Here is a 26,854-nt window from a genome sequence, read left to right on the forward strand (position 1 = left end):
CTACAGCCCCCAGTTACAGCTCCCAGCTACAGATCCCAGCTACAGCTTGCAGCAACAACCCTCAGCTACAACCCCCAGCTACAGCCTCCAGCTACAGCTCCCAGCTACTGTCCCCAGCTACAGATCTCAGCTACAGCTCCCAGCTACAGCGCCCATCTCAGCCCCCAGCTACAGCCCTCAGCTACAGCTCCCAGTTATAGCCCCCCAGCTACAGCCCCCAATTACAGCTCCCAGCTACAGCCCTCAGCTACAGATCCCAGCTACAGCCCTCAGCTACAGATCCCAGCTACAGCTCCCAGCTACAGCCCTCAGCTACAGCTCCCAGCTACAGTCCCCAGCTACAGCCCCCAGTTACAGTCCCAGCTATAGCTCCCAGCTACAGTCTCCAGCTACAGCCCCAGCTATAGCTCCCAGCTACAACCTCCAGCTACAGCTCCCAGCTACAGAATCCAGCTACAGCCACCAGCTAGAGCCCTCATCTACAGCCCTCAGCTACAGCCCTCAGCTACAGCACTCAGCTACAGCTCCAAGCTACAGCCCTCAGCTACAGCTCTTAGCTACATCCCTCAGCTACATCCCACATCTGCAGCCCCCAGCTACAGCCCTCAGCTACAGCCCTCATCTACAGCTCCCAGCTACAGCCCTCAAATACAGCTCCCAGCTACAGCCCTCAGCTAAAGCTCCCAGCTACAGCCCTCAGCTACAGATCCCAGCTACAGCTCCCAGCTACAGCCCTCAGCTACAGCTCCCAGCTACAGTCCCCAGCTACAGCCCCCAGTTACAGTCCCAGCTATAGCTCCCAGCTACAGTCTCCAGCTACAGCCCCAGCTATAGCTCCCAGCTACAACCTCCAGCTACAGCTCCCAGCTACAACCTCCAGCTACAGCTCCCAGCTACAGAATCCAGCTACAGCCACCAGCTAGAGCCCTCATCTACAGCCCTCAGCTACATCCCTCAGCTACATCCCACATCTGCAGCCCCCAGCTACAGCCCTCAGCTACAGCCCTCATCTACAGCTCCCAGCTACAGCCCTCAAATACAGCTCCCAGCTACAGCCCTCAGCTAAAGCTCCCAGCTACAGCCTCCAGCTACAACCTTTAGCTACAGCCCTCATCTACAGCTCCCAGCTACAGCGCCAGCCAACAAGCATTTTCTCTTCCTTTAGAAATGCATTATATTGTTATTAATCTGTAACAATTGCAATACACAGATGTACCCTGAGCTTTATTTAAGAACCTGAGTGAAGGATTTGGCTAAATTGATTTTCTACAACAGTGAAGGTTTCAGATCCTTTGCTTATTATATTCCATACCTACTGTGTGACTTACTGATCAAAAAAGTAAAAAATAATGGGGATGGGTAATGGGACATGTAGGGAATAAAAACTGGGAAACAAAAAATGCTCAACAACCTTTCAGTGAATGTGACGCGCCCAAGGTGGTCTGGGGGATTACTCATCAACAGACCGGTGCAGGGGGTGGGATGTCACAGTGGCTAAGCCCAGCTCTGTGACCCCGGTGGTGTCAAAAAATGGGGATAATGATGGGGATAGTAGTTATTTGTGATGCTACCTGTGATGTGAGGCTAAAATAGGAGCTGTGGGAGGTGTCCTCTGGGGCAGATGGTAGAGCAGCTAGGTTGGTGCAGCTCTCCACAGGCAGAGCTCAGGCCCCAGGGAGGATGGGAATAGTAGTAATCTTTCAGCTGAGTGCAGGATTGGAGGCGGTGAAGAAAGGGAGTGACACATGGGTTGCAATCAAAGTTCTTTACTCACTGAGATGTCACAGCCTTTAGACTGCCGGACTCCGCTGTTATGGGCTCCAGCCAATCCTAGATAGTTCGGAGACCAGAACCGATGTTTCTTTCTGTGAGCCCTGCCTACTTGTGCTGTGTTGTGTGAGTCCCCGCGGCTTGAAGCTGTGCTGGGATCGGAGTCCTTAGATTGGCTTCATTCCTGTCCCATATAGCAAGCAGTGCGAGTCCGTTACTGGTGCGGCTGTTTTGTCACCACTCCTGGGTCTAGTATGCTGCTGTGCCGTGGGCACTATGTGTGGGCCAGAAGACTTGAAATCCTCTGCCCGGCGGATTCTGCTGGTGGGACATGTAGTGCCCACCAGTCTAGGGTTCCGCACCCTGCTTACTGTGCGCTCGGTCCTGAGGGAGCTATGGCGCAGCTCTCCCCTCAGCGACTGTGTTCTCCCCACATCTCACTTGTTCCTTGTCTCTTCTCTACTGCTTGTGTGTGTGTGTCTATCACCTTACTCCCCTCTCTCTTGCTCCTCCCCCAGATTGCTGAACTTGTGGTCAGGAGGTCCACTACTTTAGTGATGGCAAACCCCCAAGTCCCTACCCTAGCCCAGTCTTAGTGAGAGGGCAACTGACTGTGTGTTGTGGATCGTAGTGGGTACCGGCAACTACCTCATCCTTACCCGGGATGAATACTGCACCTCTGGTGAGGTGCAGTACCCTGTGATGACTGAAGCCTCAGGGGCGCCACAAATGGAGTAAGCTGCAATACCAGAAATGGCTCATCGATGAGGGTGTTGCTGTTTCCCCTTATTGTCATAGCCTAGGTACAGTATATCAATAAGCAGGTTAAAAATGGCTTACTTAAAAAAATACTAGACAATTCCCAGGACGTTTGATTTCCAGTTTTAAGACTGTCTTAAGCTTGGAATAAACTAAAGAAATTCTCCACATTTAAATGCATATTGGCAGATCCAGTGCATTATGGTGTGATCAATGAGGTCAGGACTCCTTGTTCAATTATGAATTTGCTGGGATCATTATTCACTAAAAAAAAATCCAGAATTTGTTAAGTGCCAGAGACTTACAAAGGAAGCATATCACTAAATCTTTAAAGCTCAATTAAAATCCTTCATAACACCATTTTCTAAGGTCTAGTGTAATAATTAAATGTGCAATGATATTTAAGGCTGCGCCTTCACCTGGGCAAGCGGTTTTACAGCTACGAGGAAGCCGTGCATGCATTTAAAGATGCAGTATCTACTTTCTCTGGATCGATTCCCCTTTTGTGTTGATTTTTGTTATTTGTAGCTGTAATTATTTATATTTTTATATGTCAACATGCGGAATGATTTCCATGTATAGATTAGGGCTGGTTCGTCACAGTGCCGGCTACTTATGAATACAAGGCGCTGTGAGTTTTAGCCGCAATCTTGGTTTCGCATGTTGGTGATTTGTAATAATTTAATAATCTGTTTGAATGAAAGAAGGAGCTTTCTGCATGCATAATAAATATAAAAGCAATAGTGTGCAATATTATCCCACCATATTATATGCGTTCACATAGAATTGTTACATGGCAACAGTAATTCTTACAAGAATGCTATCAACATAAAACTGATGACTTTATGGTCGGAACGTGCAATAAAAATTACTATAAAATAATGTAAAATTTAAAGTATAAAGCCTCGTTCAGACCAACGATGTCTGTATGGAAAGCTGATAGCATGTGGACAGCACACTGAGTAATGCAAGTCAACGAGTAAGGTCAGATAAACGTCTTTAGGTTTCCTTCACACATCAGTGATTCTGATACATATGTACCATTTTTATACGTACCAGAATCACAAACATATGCAGACCCATTAAAATCAATCGGTCTGCGCTCACATCAGTGATCTTACTGATGTGTTTCTGTACGGAGACAAGTCCATTTTTTTCTGGCATCACTGATGTCCCATGGGCCACACAGTGGTGTGATCCGTGAAACACGTACCAGAAAAATCACGTAAATTTAAAATAAAAAGCTTTTTAAACTCACCCGTCTCCAGCAACGCTGTCTTCAGCCGCTGCTCTCTGCTGCTTCTAGGCCGGCTAATTATGCTCATACATATGCACTGCACACCCGATCCGAAAGTAGCTGCACTGGGGAGACAGTAGCGGCCAGACACAGCATCGTGGGAGAAATCAGCACCATGGACAGCAGAGCCAGGGACAGGTGAGTATATGTGCCAGATCTCCGTGTATTATCACAGATAGCACACGGAGATCACACGTGTGCCAAAATCACGGCATACGGAGGCATATACGCACCTTTATCACATCAGTGAAAATGTGTGTGTTTTTCACTGACGTGTGAAAGAGGCCTTACACGCAGAACGGTGGAATGCACTACTGTGATCTGTGTTCTGCAACAGACTCACCCATTCAATGGGTGAGTAAAAAACATTCACACACGGGTCACCATCCAAATATTGTGCAAATTTCACAGGTTCATTACATTTATAAAGAAAGGAAACTATATGACTACACTCAAATAGGGAAAGAATGAAATTCCAAGATAGGAAAATTATATAGTAGAAAAACCACCAAATGTAATAGAAAACCAAACAAGAGTTGAAAATTCACACAAAAAAATAATAATAAAATATACGGTAAATCTTTATTATTACATATAACAAAACAATAATATTAAGTAAAGGAAGCGGAATTGTGTACAACTGAATAGAGAAAAGTATGGGTTAGGGCATATAACAAGTATACAAAATTAGAAAAGGTATGGAAAGTGTAGAAATATATATGTACAAAAAAAATCACAACATACCAAATATTAAGGGTGAAAAAAAATGTGGGCATAGAATATTTTTTTTTTAAAGAAAACAATCATAACTCGGTGATATCCCAAACAAGCAAAAGAATATACAGTATGTGACCCATGTAATAGAAAGAAAACAAAAATATGAGGAATCAGTAAATAACATACATATGGTGGAAAACAAAAAGCCCTCAGACTCCTAATAATAAGTTAATAATAATAATAATAATAATTATAATAAAAAAGCAGCAAGATAGGAAACTGTTAAACTTTATATTATTTATTAAATTGTTCATGTAAAAAATGGATGTCATATGGATGGAGAAAATTGACACATTGTTGGTATAAGGACACCCTGATGGCATATGGACAGACTGATGGCATAAGGAGACATGGTCCCTCCCTCACTGAGTCTCAGATAGTGGAATTCCATAGAATTCCATAGAAATTTACAATGTGCCCATTGTGGCGGTGGGCTTTACCCTCCTCCACCACTATGTTATTCTGCGGCCTTCAATTCAAGTTTTCAGAGGGCTAGCTGAATTTGGTGAGCACTAGAGTTGAGCGCGGTTCTAGGTTCGAGGTTCTCCAGTTCTAGGCTCGAGTGATTTTGGGGCCTGTTCTAGATCGAACTAGAACTCAAGCTTTTTGCAAAAGCTCGATAGTTCTAGAAACGTTCAATAATGGTTCTAGCAGTAAAAAAACAGCTAATTCCTAGCTGGCTTTCCGCTGTAATAGTGTAAGTCACTCTGTGACTCACACTATTATGACATTTCAGTGTATAGTGTGCGTGAACTGCGCCTTCAGATCACTGCTGTTTGTATAATGGCGATCGCCATTTTTTTTTTTTTTTTCCTTGTCTTCCTTCCCTAAGCTCGCGCGTGTAGTGGGGAGGGCCATTACGTCAGCCAATCCCAGACACACACACAGCTAAGTGGACTTTTAGCCAGAGAAGCAACGGCATGTGTGATAGGATGTCCATGTCACATGTCCCTGCATTATAAAAACGAGTATCTGCCCGTCCGGACGCCATTATCTCTTCTGCGTCCTTGGTGTCAGACATCACTGGGGCAGCTCCGTCCTTTGTCCTATCGCCAATACTGCTGTATGCGCTCCATACACAGCGCTGGACAGCTTAGGGAGAGCACTTTCTATCAGTCCTTTTAAGGGCTCATACCGGCAGGGTCAAAGCCATAGGTGACAGGTCCTGAAAACAGAGACAGCGTCTGTGTAGCTAAGGTCAGGGATTTCGTCGCTGCATTTCCCCATTAGGAGGGAATAGAAAGGCAGGCTTCCATTCCTCTACCCAGAGCCCCACAATCCTGGCACTGTACCCTCCTGTCCTCTGCACACTCCAACTCATTATAACTAAGCCATTATACTAGCAAACACTAAGTGTACCTAGTGGCATCCTAAACGTGGCTGTTGGACTTTGTCTAGTCACACTAGTGCAAAGATATTTGCAGCACGTCTGCCTGCATTGCACACTCAAACTCATTGTTACTAAGCCATTATACTAGCAAACACTCAGTGAACCTAGTGGCATCCTAAACGTGGCTATTGGACTTCTGTATAGTCCCACTAGTGCAAAGATATTTGCAGCATGTCTGCCTGCATTGCACACTCAAACTCATTGTTACTAAGCCATTATACTAGCAAACACTCAGTAAACCTAGTGGCATCCTAAACGTGGCTGTTGGACTTCTGTATCGTCCCACTAGTGCAAAGATATTTGCAGCACGTCTGCCTGCATTGCACACTCCAACTCATTGTTACTAAGCCATTATACTAGCAAACACTCAGTGTGGCATCCTAAACGTGGCTATTGGACCTTTGTATAGTCCCACTAGTGCAAAGATATTTGCAGCACGTCTGCCTGCATTGCACACTCCAATTGATTGTTACTAAGCCATTATACTAGCAAACACTCAGTGTACCTAGTGGCATCCTAAACGTGGCTATTGGACTTTTGTCTAGTCCCACTAGTGCAAAGATATTTGCAGCACGTCTGCCTGCATTGCACACTCAAACTCATTGTTACTAAGCCATTATACTAGCAAACACTCAGTGAACCTAGTGGCATCCTAAACGTGGCTGTTGGACTTCTGTATCGTCCCACTAGTGCAAAGATATTTGCAGCACATCTGCCTGCATTGCACACTCCAACTCATTGTTACTAAGCCATTATACTAGCAAACACTCAGTGTACCTAGTGGCATCCTAAACGTGGCTATTGGACTTTTGTCTAGTCCCACTAGTGCAAAGATATTTGCAGCACGTCTGCCTGCATTGCACACTCCAACTCATTGTTACTAAGCCATTATACTAGCAAACACTCTGTGTACCTAGTGGCATCCTAAACGTGGCTATTGGACTTTTGTCTAGTCCCACTAGTGCAAAAATATTTGCAGCACGTCTGCCTGCATTGCACACTCCAACTCATTGTTACTAAGCCATTATACTAGCAAACACTCAGTGAACCTAGTGGCATCCTAAATGTGGCTATTGGACTTTTGTCTAGTCCCACTAGTGCAAAGATATTTGCAGCACGCCTGCCTGCATTGCACACTCAAACTCATTGTTACTAATACATTATAATACCAAAAATTGAGTAAACTTAGTGGCATACAAGAAGTGGCTGTTGTACTCCATTAGTGCCCCACTGGTGCAAATCTATGTGCAGCACCTCTGCATGACATCCTCCTGCTCTGTTTTTAATAAGCTATAATGATAGCAAAAAATACTGCCATTTAGTGGCATCATAGAACTGACTGTTGTATTCCATTAGTGCCCCACTGGTGCCAAGCTATTTCTAGCACCTCTGCATGACACCCTCCTGCTCTGTTTTTAATAAGCTATAATTATAGCAAAAAATACTGCCATTTAGTGGCATCATAGAACTGACTGTTGTATTCCATTAGTGCCCCACTGGTGCCAAGCTATTTCTAGCACCTCTGCATGACACCCTCCTGCTCTGTTTTTAATAAGCTATAATTATAGCAAAAAATACTGCCACTTAGTGGTATACAAAAAATGCCTGTAGGACTCCTTTATTGTGCCACTGGTGCCAAGCAATCTCAAGCACCTCTGCATTCTACCCTCATGCACATTTTGCTATGCTAATTTTATAGCAAACTCAGGGAATTCCTTGCTGCATTTGATCATTAGGAGGGATAGAAAGTGAGGCTTCTTTTACTGTCCTGGTACCCAAAGAACACGGCCACTGTACCCATCTGTCCACTTTTGCCACGCTATTTAATTTGCACAAAGAGCTGACTCTTTTTCTGCCATCCTAAAATTGTCTGGAATACTAAGTTAGTGTTCCTTTGCTGCCAAGCAAGGTACAACACATGTGCATTCTACACTCCGTTCCATTTCTGGAATGCAATTATTAACTGCAGGTAGTCCAGCCAATCTGTGACGAAGGTGCAGGCGTGGATATAATGTAGCCTGCATCCAATGATGGTTCTCTCGATGTCTGACAGCTCAACAATGCCATCTGTTTCCACTTCCAAAACAAGTGATGACCTGCCAATCACACTCCCTGTTGCGGGTTAAGGAGTGGAAGTTCAGTGTGAAAAACCATGTGTGACTGCTGTCCCCACAGTCACAGAGGATGAAGAGCACGCAGATGCACTTGATGGGGCAGGCGGTGGTTGCACAGGCACGCTAGGCCGCATTGTAGCACAGTGAAATTCACATTGCGACTTATGCTTGATTTTAAGTCGTGTACAGGGTGGGCTCCCCAGTATGCAGCAAAACCAGGCAACAGGAAAAGGACTCTAGGCAGTTGGGTTGATAAATGATTGTTTAACTTTACCAAAACAAACAATAAGAACCATGCATACAATTTAAATAATTGAACAATCTATTCTGTTGCCTACTACCTGCTAATCCCTCTGTGTAGCAGTAATTGTGTGTTTGTGCGTGTGTGTGTGTGTGTGTGTGTGCGAACACGACTTACCAGTGGCGCATCACAAGAGCTTCCAAGTTATCTACCTAAACATAGACATATCAAACCCAATTAAACATAGACAAAACACATGACCCCCCCCCTGAATACCCTTGTTAGCTGAAGCCTCACAGATAATGCAGATGATAACAGTGTGAATGCAAACCACACAGCTCTGCAACACAGTCATGGAAATCTTGAAAAGCAACAGTCAATGCAAACATGTGTTGCTGTCCCTCTATGATTTAAACTGTACGTGACAATTTGACAGTGTAGAGGCAGCAAGTCTTATTGTCTATATAGTCGGCCTACCCAGAACAGATATGTGTTTTGCTAATAAAATAAAGTGTTGCATGCCCGCATTATTGTCTTGGCACAGCCTACCGTACCCGGGTACTGTGATGTCCAGTTGCCAGAAATACAGACTTTACGCTCCTTTCACGGTAAACAGTATAGACAGCACCGTAAGAATGTTGGTCTGTGGCACAGGATGCTGCTCACTGACGTTACAGTGCTCATCATCAAAGTACAACACAACTCCCCTCACAATTGAACGAAGTGTTTCCGCGGTGGCTCCTTGCTGTAACACACACCTTTAGCTTTTCCTTCTGTTCATAGACAGCATCTCCAAGTCCACCCCCGAAGAGCAATTTTCTATTGCTATAGTGACCAAAGGCAGATCCAAAAAAACAGCAGCCCCTTGTGTGTAGTCTGCAACAATGCTTTCAATGAACGGCAAATAAGCATATTGCGTTGACAGTTGCTAAAGCTGAGCAATACACCTTCACGCTGTCAATTCATATCCATGTGATACTTCATGGAGGAAGTACTCAAAAGTGTGAGCTTTTGCCTTCTACTTACAGATTGTTGACAAATCTTACAGATTCCATGACTTGGGTGATCCTTTGCGATGTCCAAAAATTCACAGGCTAGGAAAGGCTTACAGCCCATGCGACCTGCATAGCCAACACGACATCTGCTCAGAGTCAAAGTTGTGGTCCAGGATTCAGTTGTTGACGTGCTTCCAGTACTTTGTTTTTGGCCAGGAAGACGCAACGTAACCTCGTCGTCAATAGCATCCTCCTCCACCTCCTCTGCTGACCTCATTGACTGGCTGACTTTGGTTTGACAGTAAGTGTGGTCTCCAACCTCATCAATAACCCTGTGTGTTTTCATTCCCCTCGTCCTGAGTCCTCAGAGACAACCTCTTCCTGCCCTGACCGAATAGTAAAGTTGTCCTTCCAATCAGGTATCTGTGCTCCTCATCATGTTCCCCATTGTCTCCACCAGGAGGATTTACTTTTTGGAAATGAGGGTGTAGATTAGGCTCAGCACCTTCTTCATCGGGGCCTGGATCCCAGTCACAAAGCTTCAGGCCATCTGCGCAGATCATTTCCCCTGTCTCATGGAACTCGCTACCTCAACACATTAGATTATCTGCTACACACGCAAGCTTCAAACTGAATCTGAAAACTCATCTGTTCAGAAATGACTATAACCTTCAATGACACCACCACCATACGTACTTGACGCTCAACCTAAACAACTCCTACTGTCTCCTCCCAAAAATCCTTTAGAATGTAATCCCGCAAGGGCAGGGCCCTCTTCCCTCTGTACCAGTCTGTCTATAGTTACTTGTATATGTATTCTGTATGTAACCCCCTTCTCATGTACAGCACCATGGAATCAATGGTGCCCTATAAATCAATAATAATAAAAATAATAATAACTTCCTTGTCTGTACTCATTGCAGCTTTGGAGCAGACCTCTGATTCCCAGGCTATAGTGCGACTGAACAGCTATGCAAACTCAACCATCTCTGTCACCCCATACTCAGCAGGGCTGGTAGAAACTTGAGAGCTTTTAGGAAGCAAGTGCGATTGGATTGACACCACAGAGGAATGGAGTATTTGGGATCTTGAAATTGGGGTGGAGGAGAGGCCACTTTATGGAGCAATTCAGATCCATTGAAGCAGCTGCTGATTTGGCCTCATCTACATTTGTTAGCGATGGTCGTATCCATGAAAAAAGGGATCATATCAGAATATCCATGGGAAGAAGTACACCTGTTCTTTTGGATGTTATTTGTTGTTACAAAACGGTGATGCCTTAAACGCAAGCAGCCTGCTGCGGTTTCAGTTGCGCCCAGGCATCAGCTGCCATTTAGGCCTGTGCCTCGGGTTGTCCAGCTGGCTGCTTTCTCCTCCACGTCTAAGTGTGGAGAGGCAGCTAGTGCGCATGCGTGTGCTGATTTACCCCAGCCGCAGCCTAACTCCAGTGTTTCGCCTAGTGAGTATGCTCAGCCTGACTGTGCCATTCCTGAGGCTAAGTCTTCATTTCGGGCTACAGCGCATGCTCCCACACTTAGTGCGAAAAGCCTCTTTACACAGGTACTTGCACTCCGTGCCGGGTCTAAGTCCTGTGTTGTGCATAGACACCATGCTAAAGCTGATAGTCTTTTTTCAGAGACTGTATTTCATGCAACTGACCATGGTCAGGCACTTACTGCATCAGAAACTAGGTCCGGTAATGAACTCTTTGGCCCTGCCCCTGATGTGGGGGGCCCATTTAGACCACAGGGCATCAGGTGTCCTGACGATGTGGCCAGGCCACTCCCAAATGGCTTGCAGAGGCCCGCCCCTATGACTTGTCACCTCATTATTGATGGTCAGACGATGACTGGTGAGGTGTTTGGGTCATGACAGCCATGAGGTCATCATTGAAGTTGCGGTTCCAAATAGGACGCTAGTTATGCCACTCATGACGTATCACTCTGCTTTTGTCTCCATGAGGTGCATTGTGGTCCACCCTGGTTTGGGGCGGACCCAGGTTATAGAAGGGGCTGGAGACAACAAGGAGGTGCGCAGTCTTCTATTATGCTCCGAAAGAGCACACCTCCATGTGTTGAACCCATTGCGGCTTTAGGCCAGAGGTAGGCATGTATAGGGCGTCGATGCAGGCCGCCACCACAGTTGGTAACGCAGAACGGTTAAGACCAGCTCCTGTCCTACAAGTCCTGCTTGTGCAGCCCAGTGGCATTAACAGGCCTGCTGCTGCTGATGCACCTGCTGTTCACAGGTGTGGCCCCAATGCACACGGTCAGCGTACTGAATGGCCCCTGTGATGTTAACAGGGAGTTCCTGGGCTGGGTGGGCGTGTGGACCCTGTGACGCTAACAGGGCTCCCAGTCTCAAGATCCGAGTGGCGTCTAACTTGGTTCAGGCTACTATTAGTTTCATAGCCACACAGCTCTGTATCCTCCACCGAACCTTCCAGTTGCCACCCTCTCCTTTTCCATCTGGGAGCACGGTGGACACTGACTGCTGATGAGGATATATACCTTTCTCTTTCTTTTCATATTAATTTTCGTTATATAGCGGTAACATAGTATATACCACCTTATCCAAATCTGCCAGTCCCACCGTAACAGATGGTGTTTCTTCATCAAATGTTACTTTTGCTTAACCACCAAACCCACGGACCAAAACTTTTTTCCCCTTTCCAACACACCTGTTCCCCTTTTCACCAGCATCTGTCCTTTTTCAACTCATTTTGTATATGACCAAAAGTGCAATTCTGCAGGGACACCGTACTCAATGCCATCTCAGCACAACAGCCAGCCCTCGGTCCCTCAGATGTGGACAAGTAAAAGACCATTTCCTCCTATCCAGGACAAACCGTTGAGATTCACTCTGTGCAGCACTGGTGTTTAGTGGAAAAGCAGATCGAAGATTGCGTACCACCTTCTGAAGATACTCCTGTACACGTGCGTCCCTTTCTATGGCAGGAATTATTTCGCCAAATTTTGTCTTGTACCGGGGATCTAACAGTGTGGCAACCCAGTAGTTAGCATTACTTCGAATTCGTACAATCCGAGGGTCATGTTGTAGGTAGTGCAGCAAGAAGACGCTCATGTGTCTTGTGCATCCAGGAGGACCAAGTCCTTGGTGTGTTGGTGGCAGAAAGGTGAGAATCGTGCCTCCTTCCTCTGCCCTCTCCCCCCAACCTCGCACAACCGAAATGTGAGCAAGCTCTCACTCATCTGCTGAGTCTTCCATGCCCATCGCAAGTTCGTCCTCCATTTCTTCATGGCTCCTGCACCTTCCTCAACAATTTTTGCTGATACTATGCGCCCTTGTTAATCCCTATCCCCCACCATAACTGCTGCCTTGGTGCCGCTTACCGTATGGACCTTGTAGATCTTATTATCCCTTCTGCATATGACTCCTCCTGTACTTCCTCACCTTCCTCTTGGACCAATACCTGACTCCGAATAATACTTACAGTGTGCTCCATCATGTAGATGACCAGAATTGTCACGCTGAGAATGGCATTGCCAGTGCTAAACATCTTCGTCGACATTTGTAAACTGTGTAGAAGGGTGCATAGGTCCTTGATCTGACACCACTCCAGCAGCGTGATCTGCACCACCTCTGGATCAAATTAGCCCAGGGTATACGTCATACCGTATTTCAGCAGGGCTCTGCGGTGCTGCCACACACGCTGCAACATGTGCAGATTCAAATTCCTGCGTGTCGGAACATCGCATTTCCGGCGTTTAACCGCCAGACCCTAAGACTTCCGGAGCGATGAAAGTTGTTGAGCTGCTGGGTGCGAAGGATGAAAGTGACCACATAGCAGCGTGCCCGCTGCACAAGGCCATGTAGGCCGGGATGGTATTTTAAAAATTGCTGGAGAATCAGATTCAACACGTGAGCCATACAAGGCCCGTGTGTCACATTGCCCTGACGAAGGGCCGCAGACAGGTTTGCATCATTGCCGCACACGGCTGTTAAGTCACCAACGTAGTCCACTCAATCAATTTGTACTCTGGTCCCAATGGGAAGACACCACACCCTTTTTTAGGCCCCTCCTGTCTGCAGACCACTGCCAGACAAAGCTATGAACCTCTTGTTACTGTTACCCCCAGTTCAGTTTTATGAGTTTGTGTGCTTGTTACCTGACTAATTTTCCTGCTTGCTGTTTATGTACCTCGTTGGCCGATCCGCATTTCACCTCTGCTTGTTTTCTGATTAAGTCCTGGCCATCCCATTCTGTTCCTCTTCCTCAATTAATGTTTTTGACCCTGCATGACTACTATTCTCTGGAACGGCAGCCTTCCACAGGTATTGATCAACTTGGGCCCTGTGTAATTCCAAATCACTGTATAAGGGTTAAAGGGTTTCAGGGTTCTGGGTGTCCAGCTTGGTGAGTGGCTTGCCTCTAGCCTATCCTTTACAGCCCATCTGAGTGTGTCAATCCAGGCAGACGTTACACCGTGCCCTCTGCAGAAGGCCATGTAGGCCGGGATAGTGTTTTAAAAATTGCTGGACAACCAGGTTCAACATGTGAGCCATACAAGGCACGTGTGTCACATTGCCCTGAAGAAGGGTTGCACACTGGTTTGCATCATTGTCGCACCCGACATTCCCTGACTGCTGGTTGAGTGGAGACAACCATTGATGAAACTCGGTCTCACTCTCCAGAGCTAACCGTCCACAATTCCTCAGCGGTGTCTCACATTTCCCCTACATTTCAAAGTAAACATTTGATCGCCTGATGGCCTTGAGCTCTGCTGCCAGCATAGTAAGGAGGTGTGTGGGATTCCTTGGGCGCAGTTACAAGGAAGGGTGGCCTGACCACACAGGGTTTGGGCCGAGGTGGAGGACCCACACGAGGTTGAGGAGGTAGAAGCAGTGGAGGAACTTGTACATACAGAGGAAGGATTGACACACAAGTCGTGGGGACGGTAAGACTTGTACAGCAAACCCTTCTCCATCTCTCACCATAGTTACCCAGTGCCCAGTCAGCAACATGTAACTCCCCTGTCCATGCTTACTGGTCCAAGTATCTGTGTTGAAATGCACCCTGTCACACACAGAGTTTCTCAAGGAAGCGGTGAGGTTGTGTGCGACCTACTGTGGTAGCGCGGGCACGCCTTTCTTGGAGAAGGAGTGACGACTGGCCATCGGCTCTTGGGGCACTGCAATGGGCATAAGGTCTCAAAAATCCTCGGTCTCAAAAGGGTGTAAAGGCAGCCTTTCTGTTGCCAACAAGTTGCAGATGATGAAACTCAACCTCTTAGGCATGTCATGCCCTTCGAAAATCATGTAAAACACAGCGAGGGGACTCCAATCACAGTCTCCCTCGTTGCCACTAATTGGGCCACACACATCCCACTTGACTAACATCAGTTGATGCCCCTTTTCAAAATGAAAAAGATGCTTTGCATGAAGCACTCTCAAAAATACGCGTGCCTTTCCCATCCCCTGGCTGACCCAGGGGAAGAAAAGTCCTCTGAGAGCCATGACTTGTTCATCTTGGTTCTTTTAGAAACACAGCGAGGGGACTCCAACCACAGTCTCCCTCGTTGCCACTAATTGGGCCATACACACCCCACTTGACTGACATCAGTTGACCCCCCTTTTGAAAAAGAAAAAGATGCTTTGCATGAAGCACTGTACTCAGACAGATCAAGCAAGCATCTTTTGCTGCAACCAGTGTATTAATCTTGGATGTTGTTCCAAGTGTTGTTAGATATTTACCCCTGATGAACCCCCGACCATTTAGTTAGGAGGGGGGGAAACGCGTCGGGAGAAGCTGTGGGTACCGGCCTTGGTGGACCCAGTAGCTCTTTCCTAACTGCTGCTTATACAGTATCTAGACTGAAATATAGAATTCAGTCTTGTTCAGGAACCAACATAATTATTTATATTATTATTTCTTTACGTTGTCCTGGTCTTACACAATGCACCTGGTTTGGTGGTGGGTTTCAGGCCAGTGAAGAACAGGGATAGCAAGGGACAGCCACCCGGAGCGGGGGGTGTTCAAAACATTATAATACCCTCCGCAGTCAACAGGAGAAATTGAGGATCATTTAGCTCCTCTAAGATCATCTAGAGTTTATCTAACTATCATCCTATTCCTGCACGCCTTTCCTGCTCTTCATTAGACCTCTCACTATTACACTGTCATGTGTTTTTTATATGTTATTTGTCATTGGTGTCGTATATTGTTTTTACTGAATAATATTAAAGGATATTTTTTATAGAGGTTTGTTTAGGTGGTTTCTTTTAGAAACACAGCGAGGGGACTCCAACCACAGTCTCCCTCGTTGCCACTAATTGGGCCACACACACCCCACTTGACTGGCATCAGTTGACCCCCCTTTTGAAAAAGAAAAACATGCTTTGCATGAAGCACTCTCAAAAATACGCGTGCCTTTCCCGTCCCCTGGCTGACCCAGGGGAAGAAAAGTCCTCTGAGAGCCATGACTTGTTCATCTTGGTTCTTTTAGAAACACAGCGAGGGGACTCCAACCACAGTCTCCCTCGTTGCCACTAATTGGGCCACACACACCCTACTTGACTGGCATCAGTTGACCCCCCTTTTGAAAAAGAAAAAGATGCTTTGCATGAAGCACTCTCAAAAATACGCGTGCCTTTCCCGTCCCCTGGCTGACCCAGGGGAAGAAAAGTCCTCTGAGAGCCATGACTTGTTCATCTTGGTTCTTTTAGAAACACAGCGAGGGGACTCCAACCACAGTCTCCCTCGTTGCCACTAATTGGGCCACACACACCCCACTTGACTGACATCAGTTGACCCCCCTTTTGAAAAAGAAAAAGATGCTTTGCATGAAGCACTCTCAAAAATACGCGTGCCTTTCCCGTCCCCTGGCTGACCCAGGGGAAGAAAAGTCCTCTGAGAGCCATGACTTGTTCATCTTGGTTCTTTTAGAAACACAGCGAGGGGACTCCAACCACAGTCTCCCTCGTTTCCACTAATTGGGCCACACGCACCCCACTTGACTGGCATCAGTTGACCCCCCTTTTGAAAAAGAAAAAGATGCTTTGCATGAAGCACTCTCAAAAATACGCGTGCCTTTCCCGTCCCCTGGCTGACCCAGGGGAAGAAAAGTCCTCTGAGAGCCATGACTTGTTCATCTTGGTTCTTTTAGAAACACAGCGAGGGGACTCCAACCACAGTCTCCCTCGTTGCCACTAATTGGGCCACACACACCCCACTTGACTGGCATCAGTTGACCCCCTTTTGAAAAAGAAAAAGATGCTTTGCATGAAGCACTCTCAAAAATACGCGTGCCTTTCCCGTCCCCTGGCTGACCCAGGGGAAGAAAAGTCCTCTGAGAGCCATGACTTGTTCATCTTGGTTCTTTTAGAAACACAGAGAGGGGACTCCAACCACAGTCTCCCTCGTTGCCACTAATTGGGCCATACACACCCCACTTGACTGACATCAGTTGACCCCCCTTTTGAAAAAGAAAAAGATGCTTTGCATGAAGCACTCTCAAAAATACGCGTGCCTTTCCCGTCCCCTGGCTGACCCAGGGGAAGAAAAGTCCTCTGAGAGCCATAACTTGTTCATCTTGGTTCTTTTAGAAACACAGCGAGGGGACTCCAACCACAGTCTCCCTCGTTTCCACTAATTGGGCCACACACACCCCACTTGACTGGCATCAGTTGACCCCCCTTTTGAAAAAGAAAAAGATGCTTTGCATGAAGCACTCTCAAAAATACGCGTGCCTTTCCCGTCCCCTGGCTGAGCCAGGGGAAGAAAAGTCCTCTGAGAGCCATGACTTGTTCATCTTGGTTCTTTTAGAAACACAGCGAGGGAACTCCAACCACAGTCTCCCTCGTTGCCACTAATTGGGCCACACACACCCCACTTGACTGGCATCAGTTGACCCCCCTTTTGAAAAAGAAAAAGATGCTTTGCATGAAGCACTCTCAAAAATACGCGTGCCTTTCCCGTCCCCTGGCTGACCCAGGGGAAGAAAAGTCCTCTGAAAGCCATGTCCACATTGTCAGTGGACAGACACGTGTGCTTATCTGCCAGCAGACCCCCAGCAGCACTGAAGACAGGTTCCGAGAGAACGCTGGCTGCAGGAGACAACAAGATCCCCAAGGCGTACGTGGCGAGCTAAGGCAATTTATCCAGATTGGAAGCCTAAAATGAGCAGGGCTCAAGTTGCTCAGTAATGGCATCGACGTTCCCTTGCATATACTCATATCTGTGTCTCCTCCTTTTTTTCCTTGTACAGCTCCTTTGTTTTCGCATGAGTATATGTCCTTGTCACTTTCCCATGTGTTTGTGTTGTGAGTTGTTTGTCACCTTTTGGACACCTTTGAGGGTGTTTTCTAGGTGTTTTTATGTGTTTGTGAATGCCTGCCATTGTTTCCTATGCTGTTCGAGTTCGGTTCGTCGAACGTTCGACGAACCGAACTCGAACGGGAGCTCTGTTCGGCGAACCGACCTCGAGCCGAAACGGGACCGGTTCGCTCATCTCTAGTGAGCACCCAGAGCTGGCCCAATAACATACATTTGAGACGACTGCTCTTATACGTTTGTGTGGTCCCTTCTTCATTGAGACTAAGATAGTGGAATACATATTTCATAGCAGTTTACAATGTGCCCATTGTGGCGCTGGACTTTACCCTCTTCATCCTCCTCCTTTTCCTCCACCATGTCATTCTGCAGCCCTCAATTCAAGTTTTCAGAGGGCATGCAGGTGTCAATAAGCCTGAAGTGGGTGATCACCCAGAGGAGGCTCCATAACATATGTTTGGGCTGCTCTTACTTATACATTTCGGCGCTCACTCCCTCATTGAGACTCAGATAGTGGAATACATATTCCATAGCAGATTACAATGTGCCCATTGTAGTGGGTCACAGCCTGGCTTATGCCGACCACATCAACCACATTAATATTGGGCTAGTGGGCTTGCCAAATATGAAGCAGTACTACTAGCATTTGGGGCTGCCTGTTACAAAGTACTCACTAATTCAAATAGAAGTGGACTCCCGTGCTGTCGTAAGAAAATCGTCAGGAGTAATGGTTAAATGGTGATTTTTTTTGCGCATTTCAGAGCTCACATCTCCTTCCTCAGATAAATCACACATGTAGAGTCCACTTCTATTTGAATGTTTGACGCTAAGGTACATGTGTGATTTATCTAAGAAAGGAGAAGGGATCTCTGAAATGCGTAATAAAAGCACAATTTAACTATTACTGCTGACCATCTTCTTACGACAATGTGGGAGTCCACTTCTATTTGAATTTTTGACGCTTAAGGGGGCTTTACACGCTGTGATATCGCTAATGATTTATCGTCGGGGTCACGTCGTTAGTGACGCACATCTGGATTCCTTAGTGACATCGCAGCGTGTGACACGTACGAGTGATCTTAAACGATCGCAAAACAGGCAAAAATCGTTGGTTTTGGAGAGGTAGTCCTAAAACCAAATATCGTTGCCTGTTTATTAGCGATGTTGTTCCTCATTCCTGCGGCATCACATCGCTGTGTGTGACACCGCAGGAGCGACGAACATCTCCTTACCTCCGTCCACCGGCAATGAGGAAGGAAGGAGGTGGGCAGCATGTTCCGGCCGCTCATCTCCGCCCCTCCTCTGCTATTGGACGGCTGCCGTGTGACGTCGCTGTGACGCCGCACGACCCACCCCCTTAGAAAGGAGGTGGATGGGCAGCCAGAGCGACGTCGCTGACCAGGTATGTGCGTGTGATGCTGCTGTAGCGATAATGTTCGCTACAGTAGCGATCACACAATATCGCACGTACAACGAGGGCGGGTGCTATTGCGCTCGACATCACTAGCCGATGCTAGCGATGTCGCAGCATGTAAAGCCCGCTTTACTCGTCATGGTGTCTGCTGCAGCCGTAACTTACACACTTTCAATAGCAGTTGTGATTTATTTTCACAACTGTATCAGGGGAGCACATCTTATTTTTTTTTTTTACAAACGTTTGTTACATTAGTACCCTTATAGCGGCTTTTGTCTTTTCAGTCTTCTTCACATTGAACAAAGTACTCACTGGTTCTTTTTCCACAATATTTTTGGGGTCAAAATGTTCTTGGCTTGGACATCTGCAAATATGTCACCAAAACCCAAAATGACAAAACATCCAGCTGTTAAGGGAAAGAGACGTGGACGTTGGGTAGTGTTGTCAGTGGTGGGCGACAATGTACTGTGTCTATGTCAGGTCAGAAGACGCTTCATGCATCCACTATGTTCCTTGACAAATTTCCTGGTCTGGAACGTAAACGTGTGTGGAAGCCAGAAGACCGAGAGCAGATTCTGCCTTGGATGGCAGACAAGGTCTCTTTGCATTACTCAAGCAGCAACCAATCTTCCACGACCACACAGTCTACTGTGGATAAACAAAAGACTGGCCCATCCAATCCTCAACCTGGTCCTCCCTCTCCCCCCCCCTTCATCAGTCACAGGAGATATATGACCGCAAGCTTGGCCACTCTGAGGATGTGTTTTCTACCGTGCAGCATTGAAGAGGCCAGAGCAATATCTTCACTTTTACATTCTTACATTACTCTATGCATTAATTTATTCAGTTATGGTAGTGGCTTCAGGGGTAGAAATCCTGTCACCTCCTCACATAAGGATAGATATTTACAAAATATGTTTTAGGTGCCGGACCACCCCTTTAAGTTACACCTTTTCCTCTAGAAACAGCACGTAGACCTATAGAGCTAAATGTAAGCACTTGGATATTTCATCTTAGATCCTTGAGTGGTAAAAGTATAATAATTGTGTTTTAACATAATGGAAATGAAACTTTATGCTCTTTTCAGTTGACACCAATTGCAATAAACTGTCTCTTAAAGGCAAGTTTTAGAAAATCCTATTTTATTCAAAAAACTTATCATATTCTGTACACTACATAGAGAAGAGCTGATGAGCTGGAGGCTCCGACAAAAGCAAATGTGAGTGTTTTACAGTACGTTATTCAGCAATGCAATCATCTCAATACATAAGAAGACCTGCTATATTCCTAAAAGGCAGGAAATAAGTATGTGTCCCACACATTTTATAGTATAATACAAATACTGTGCTCTCCTCTCCCTCTACAATGAATAATTCCTACATTTAAACTGGCCTGAAGCTGACAATTACATGCAATGCTTTCCATTGCTTTCCTTCTGAAAGCTCTAGGGTCTCAGAAACTTGGACGACAAAACATTGATCAAAAACTTTCGTTTTGGTTTGAAAAACACAAAAAAAGCACTTTTCCTGGGTACTTTACTGGAGGTTATATAGCTTCATGAAATGATAAGTCCCATTAAGTAAAACACAGCGTGGAACGATATTAGATGTATTTCATAACAAGCTACTGTTTTGTTCTATATCCTACATTGAGGCATCAGTTCTAGAATTAAAATGGCTATTGAAGGCTAATATGATACTTTATGGCACACTACGGTGTTGCTGAGAGTCCAGGTCTCTAGCAAGTGTCCACTGAGTGCACATCAATAAGGTGTAAGTTTCTATATTAAAGCAAACAGAAGAAAAGTAGGTTATAAGCATATTGAGATTTATACTATTGTTGTGGTGATTATGCTTTATATCTTTATATTTCTGCAAGATATAAATACCGTATCAGGATACCAGCGTGGTATGAAATTTAGTCTACTGTCATAGTGTTATAACACACCCAGTGAGGTGGATCCTCAAAGTCCTTCACTTGGATGAGTACTTGAAATACAACAATGCAGATGATGATACATTAAGGAGGATTGATAGAAGCAATGGAGGCTGTAGAGGCTGGATGGCAGCTGAAAGAACGGAGGTTATGGATGCTAAAAACAGTTGGAAGAATAGAAATTGTATTGGCTGGATGGCAGTTTAAAGAATGGGAGCTATAGAGGCTGGATGGTAGTTTGAAGAATGGAAGCTGTAGAGGCTGGATGGCAGTTTGAAGAATGGAAGCTGTAGAGGCTGGATGGCAGTTTGAAGAATGGAAGCTGTAGAGGCTGGATGGCAGTTTGAAGAATGGAAGCTGTAGAGGCTGGATGGTAGCTTGAAGAATGGAAGCTGTAGAGGCTGGATGGCAGTTTGAAGAATGGAAGCTGTAGAGGCTGGATGGCAGTTTGAAGAATGGAAGCTGTAGATGCTAGATGGCAGTTTGAAGAATGGAAGCTGTAGAGGCTGGATGGTAGTTTGAAGAATGGAAGCTGTAGAGGCTGGATGGCAGTTTGAAGAATGGAAGCTGTAGAGGCTGGATGGCAGTTTGAAGAAAGGATGCTATAGAGGGTGGATGGCAGTTTGAATAATGAAACCTGTAAAGGCTGGATGTCAGTTTGAAGAATGGAAGCTGTAGAGGCTGAATGGCAGTTTGAAGAATGGAAGCTGTAGAGGCTAGATGGCAGTTTGAAGACTGAAAGCTGTAGAGGCTGGATGGCAGTTTGAAGAACGGAAGCTGTAGAGGCTAGATGCCAGTTTCAAGAATGGAAGCTGTAGAGGCTAGATGGCAATTTGAAGAATGGTAACTGTAGAAGGTGGATGGAAGTTTGAAAAATGGAAGCTGTTGAGGCTGGATTGCAGTTTGATTAATTGGAAGCTGTAGAGGCTGGATGACATCTGGAAGAATGGAGGCTAAAGAGGTGGGTAATCAACAACTTGATGAAGAAAGTAGTAAACCACAGCCAAAAAAGCAGACTTTTGATAAAAGACACACTAGAATTGACTTGTCCATGACAAAAAAGCAAATTTGAGATGTTGCAGAGTCTTGTGGACCAGGAGAGCAAGGTTTTGCATGTCAAGTTACTCATAGAATAGGGGATCAGAAGAATTGGGTAGGTAGAGGAGGCACTTAAAGAAATTATGCACCAATTTTTTTTTTTACTTAAATGCATGTACTCTGGGCTTAAAATAATTTTTGCATTTGCATTTTAGTATAAATGTTGAACTGATTGCCTTCTATAACATCTATGTTGCAGAGTCCATCGCTGACTGCAGAATGAGATCACTGAGAAACCTATTAGTGAGCTTATCGTGAACGTCTAACAGGAGACTTTTGTCTCTTTCTGAACTCCACTGATCTAGTTTTTGAGCACATGTGGTTCCATAACAGGCTTAGAAGTATGATCACCAAAGTATGCACCGTGTTACCATGACGATAACAAAGAGAGCACGAGTAAATGGAGGAGGAAGATGAAGAGGCCAGTGATGAAGCCAGAATAGTTAACGAATAACTATCTATTGTCAAAAATCACAATAAATCACAGCCATTTGACAAGAATTTTTCTTTGTATACTCAGAGTAAAGCGGGAATTTCACGTTGCGACATCGGCAACGAGATATCATCGGGGTCACGTTGTTAGTGACGCACATCCGGCGCCGTTACCGACATCGCAGCGTGTAATGCAAATGCGCGATGATCAACGAGCATAAAAACGTCAAAAATCGTTGCTCGTTGTCACGTCGCTTATTTCCATAATACCGCTGCAGCGACAGGTACGATGTTGTTTGTCATTCCTGCGGCAGCACACATCGCTATGTGTGACACCGCAGGAGCGACAAACATCTCCTTACCTGCCTCCACCGGAAAAGGAGGAAGGAAGGAGGTGGGCGGCATGTTCTGGTCGCTCATCTCCGCCCCTCCTTTTCTATTGGGCGGCGGTTCAGTGACGCTGCTGTGACGTCGCTGTGATGCTGAACGAACCGCCCCCTTAGAAAGCGACGTCGCAGGGCAGGTAAGTGCGTGTGACGCTGCAGTAGCAATAATGTTTGCTACGGCAGAGATCACCACATATCGGCCGTATGACGGGGGCGGGTGCTATTGCGCTCGGCATCGCTAGCATTGGCTAGCGATGTCGCAACGTGTAAAGCCCGCTTAATTGTCAGGAATCCATGTGTATAAAATATACTATAAAATCTATTAATGTTGGTAGTGGGAAGCAGGATCCCCAGATCACTATATGAGTCCTGGCTGCAAATAAACAAAAAATGCTCATTGAAATCATAGAAAACTGTATATTCCCGAGCTCAGCACTCCAACCCGTCTTATGCAACAACTGTAGAAAGAGACATGAATCGCACATCCCAAAATCACACTTTGATCTAAAACCGCTAGGCAAAAATTATATACCTGAACATGAGGTTCTTAGTTTAACATTCTGATCAGATTGTATGAAGCCCACTGCCACGTCACGGCGAACCTCTGAGTGGGTCCCTAATCTATGCCTAGAAAATGCGGCACCGTGTGCTAACCACCGCGGCAATGCGCCAGCTTTTCTTGAAGTACATGCCATGAATAAGGACATCCACTACCTATATGACACATTAGGATATATGAACTAACCCCCTCTATTAGCAAGAATTAGTTGTGTAACCAACAAGTAACACTTCTGTTCTTTTGAAAAGGCAAAGACTACTTCTGTCCAGAAATGATGCGAGCTGCATGATGATCAGATGATTGACGTGGTCCCGCATTTTGGAAAGGCTTGACACGTTTGACAATAAAACACAATTTCATTAAATGATGTCACTGAGAATTTTCATTCAGTTCTCGAATGTAAACCCTAGGGTTACCAACCTTTCAAGGGCAGCTATTAGGGAAGTACAGTACCTATTCTACTGATCTCTAACATAACAAAATACCTATTTTAACCACTGCTTTCAATTCTGCCAATGAGCTAAACATCAAACGTGTCAAGCTGCCACCAGGGGGAGCCGGAGCTCTCCAGCAGAAGACACTAAACAGAGCAACCGAGAACCAGGAAGTAAATACACAGTGTTCTCGTACACTGCCTCACAGCAGAGCTGGGGAGCAGAGCTGCGGGGCGTGAGAAGAATAGTCAGGCAGGCTGGGTCAAACACAGTACGGTTAGAAGGAGGACCGGAGGAACGAGCAGAAACGAAGTCAAAGTCAGGCCTAGGTCAGTACCAGATGAAGCAACTGAGTGAGAAGGTAGGAGAGGAGACAGAGGACTGGAGGGATGACCAGGGGATGGAACACAGACAAGGGCACGAGGGCACAGGAACAGACGAATCAGGATATCACTCACAGGACCAGCAGTCACAGGCAAAGCAGCGCTAAGCTTATAGCTGGCGCTGGTTCACTGGAAATGTCAGCTTTTAAGGCATCCAGGCTCAGGAAGTAAGGCCCGGGAAAAGGCTCTGCTCCCTAGCCATGTAGACGGAGAGGCGAGCCATGACAAAATGGATTTGTCATCAGATTTCCTAAAACAATATGTGTACAAGACAAAATATATCTGTTACACCTGAGGAGGCTGGTGTACATACTTTGACAATTCATGTCAGACTGGCTGTAAAATTTGAATATTAAAATAAGCACTTTATGAGTCCAGTTTATAAAATGCTCATTTTAATAGCAAAAAGTAAAACTTTAAAAAGGATTAAACAACCATTTTTTTTTAACACGGATTTTTCATCAGCCCTAAGATCTATTTCATTTATGCAGGTTGTATTGTGAAAGTGGAGACAGAAGTGCTACAGAAGTTAGGAGATCACACTAATCGCCAGCATGAAAGATGTAAATAAATTGGTTATCCAGCTTTGTTAAGGGCTATTAAGTTTGGTACTGTGCATGGAACCTATGAGGTTGATGCAGCTGAAACAAAAACAATGTAAAAAGTTCAAAAGTCAACACAAGTAATATAATATAAAATAAATGGGTTCTCCAAATTCACCACAAAATTGCTCTTTTTATGCATACTGCAGACTCAGAAATATTCAGCCTCTTCATGACAAGTGTGTTTAGTGCTTGGTAGAGTCCATACTGTTTTGCCCTGTTGCCAACAAGTCACCAAATTCTGGCAGTGATCCTGAAACTTTGACCATTTCTCATGGAAATGGCCTTTAGATGCAGAAAGATAGAAAACAAGTTGAATGTTCCCAGACAAATACGTTTATAAGTTTAAAGTTAAAAGAACACTGGCAACACTAGATGGATGTGACAGAAAGATGAAGCTGTCACTAGTTGTCACCAGATTTCTGAGGACTTAGGTGGTCAATAAGGTTTATGATTTCATAGTTCATAGTATCATAGTATCATAGTTTTTAAGGTTGAAGGGAGACTCTAAGTCCATCTAGTTCAACCCGTAGCCTAACATGTTGATCCAGAGGAAGGCAAAAAAAACCCCAATGTGGCAAACAAGTTCCAATGGGGAAAAAATTTCCTTCCTGACTCCACATCCGGCAATCAGACTAGTTCCCTGGATCAATACCCTGTCATAAAATCTAATATACATAACTGGTAATATTAATTTTTTCAAGAAAGGCATCCAGGCTCTGCTTAAATGTTAGTAGTGAATCACTCATTACAACATCATGCGGCAGAGAGTTCCATAGTCTCACTGCTCGTACAGTAAAGAATCCTCGTCTGTGATTATGATTAAACCTTCTTTCCTCAAGACGTAGCGGATGCTCCCGTGTTCCGGTCGCAGGCCTAGGTGTAAAGAGATCTTTGGAAAGGTCTCTGTACTGTCCCCTCATATATTTATACATTGTGATTAGATCCCCCCTAAGCCTTCGTTTTTCCAAACTAAATAACCCCAAGTTTAATAACCTGTCTTGGTATTGCAGCCCACCCATTCCTCTAATAATCTTGGTCGCTCTTCTCTGCACCCTCTCCAGTTCAGCTATGTCCTTCTTATATATCGGTGACCAGAATTGTACACAGTATTCTAAGTGCGGTATTCTAATTTCCTGCGGTATTCTAAGTGCGGTATTCTAATTTACACAGTATTCTAATTTCCTTTTGTACAGTAAGGTGCATGCTAAACAATGATGGTTTCTATAACCAAACTTCACCGACCCAAAAACACAAGAAACGTCAGGTACAATTTTCCTAATATTACATAAGAAAAGCCAAAGAAGTAGAACTTTTTGGGCCTATGGATCAGCATCATGAAAGTGTCAGAAAAGAAGTGAAATGGCCATAAGCCACATGCTGTATGTTTGTAGTCCATGTCCTGCTTATGCCTCTAAAATAAAGAAGATGATATTCCCTTTGTGAGTTCTGTAACTCATTTGTACCTGGATTCAAATATCAAGACATGCTAGTACAAGACATCATGTCTTCTGTAAGGTAGCTCAAGTTCTGGCATCATTGGAACTTGCAATAGGATATTGATCCTGAGCGTACCTCAACGTCCACCAAGACTTAGGCCGGCTTTGCACACTACGACATCGCAGGTGCGATGTCGGTGGGGTCAAATCGAAAGTGACGCACATCCGGCGCCACTTGCGATGTCGTAGTGTGTAAAACCTTTTTGATACGATGAATGAGCGCAAAAGCGTCGTTATCGTATCATCGGTGTAGTCTCCGACATTTCCATAATGCCGGTGCAGCAACAGATACGATGTTGTTTCTCGTTCCTGCGGCAGTACACATCACTGTGTGTAAAGCCGCAGGAGCGAGGAACATCACCTTACCTGTGTCCCGGCTGCTATGAGAAGGAAGGAGGTGGGCGGGATGTTTACATCCTGCTCATCTCCGCCCCTCTGTTGCTATTGGCCACCTGCCGTGTGACGTCGCTGTGACG

This window comes from Anomaloglossus baeobatrachus, chromosome 1, assembly GCF_048569485.1.
Source record: "Anomaloglossus baeobatrachus isolate aAnoBae1 chromosome 1, aAnoBae1.hap1, whole genome shotgun sequence".
NCBI lineage: Eukaryota > Metazoa > Chordata > Amphibia > Anura > Aromobatidae > Anomaloglossus > Anomaloglossus baeobatrachus.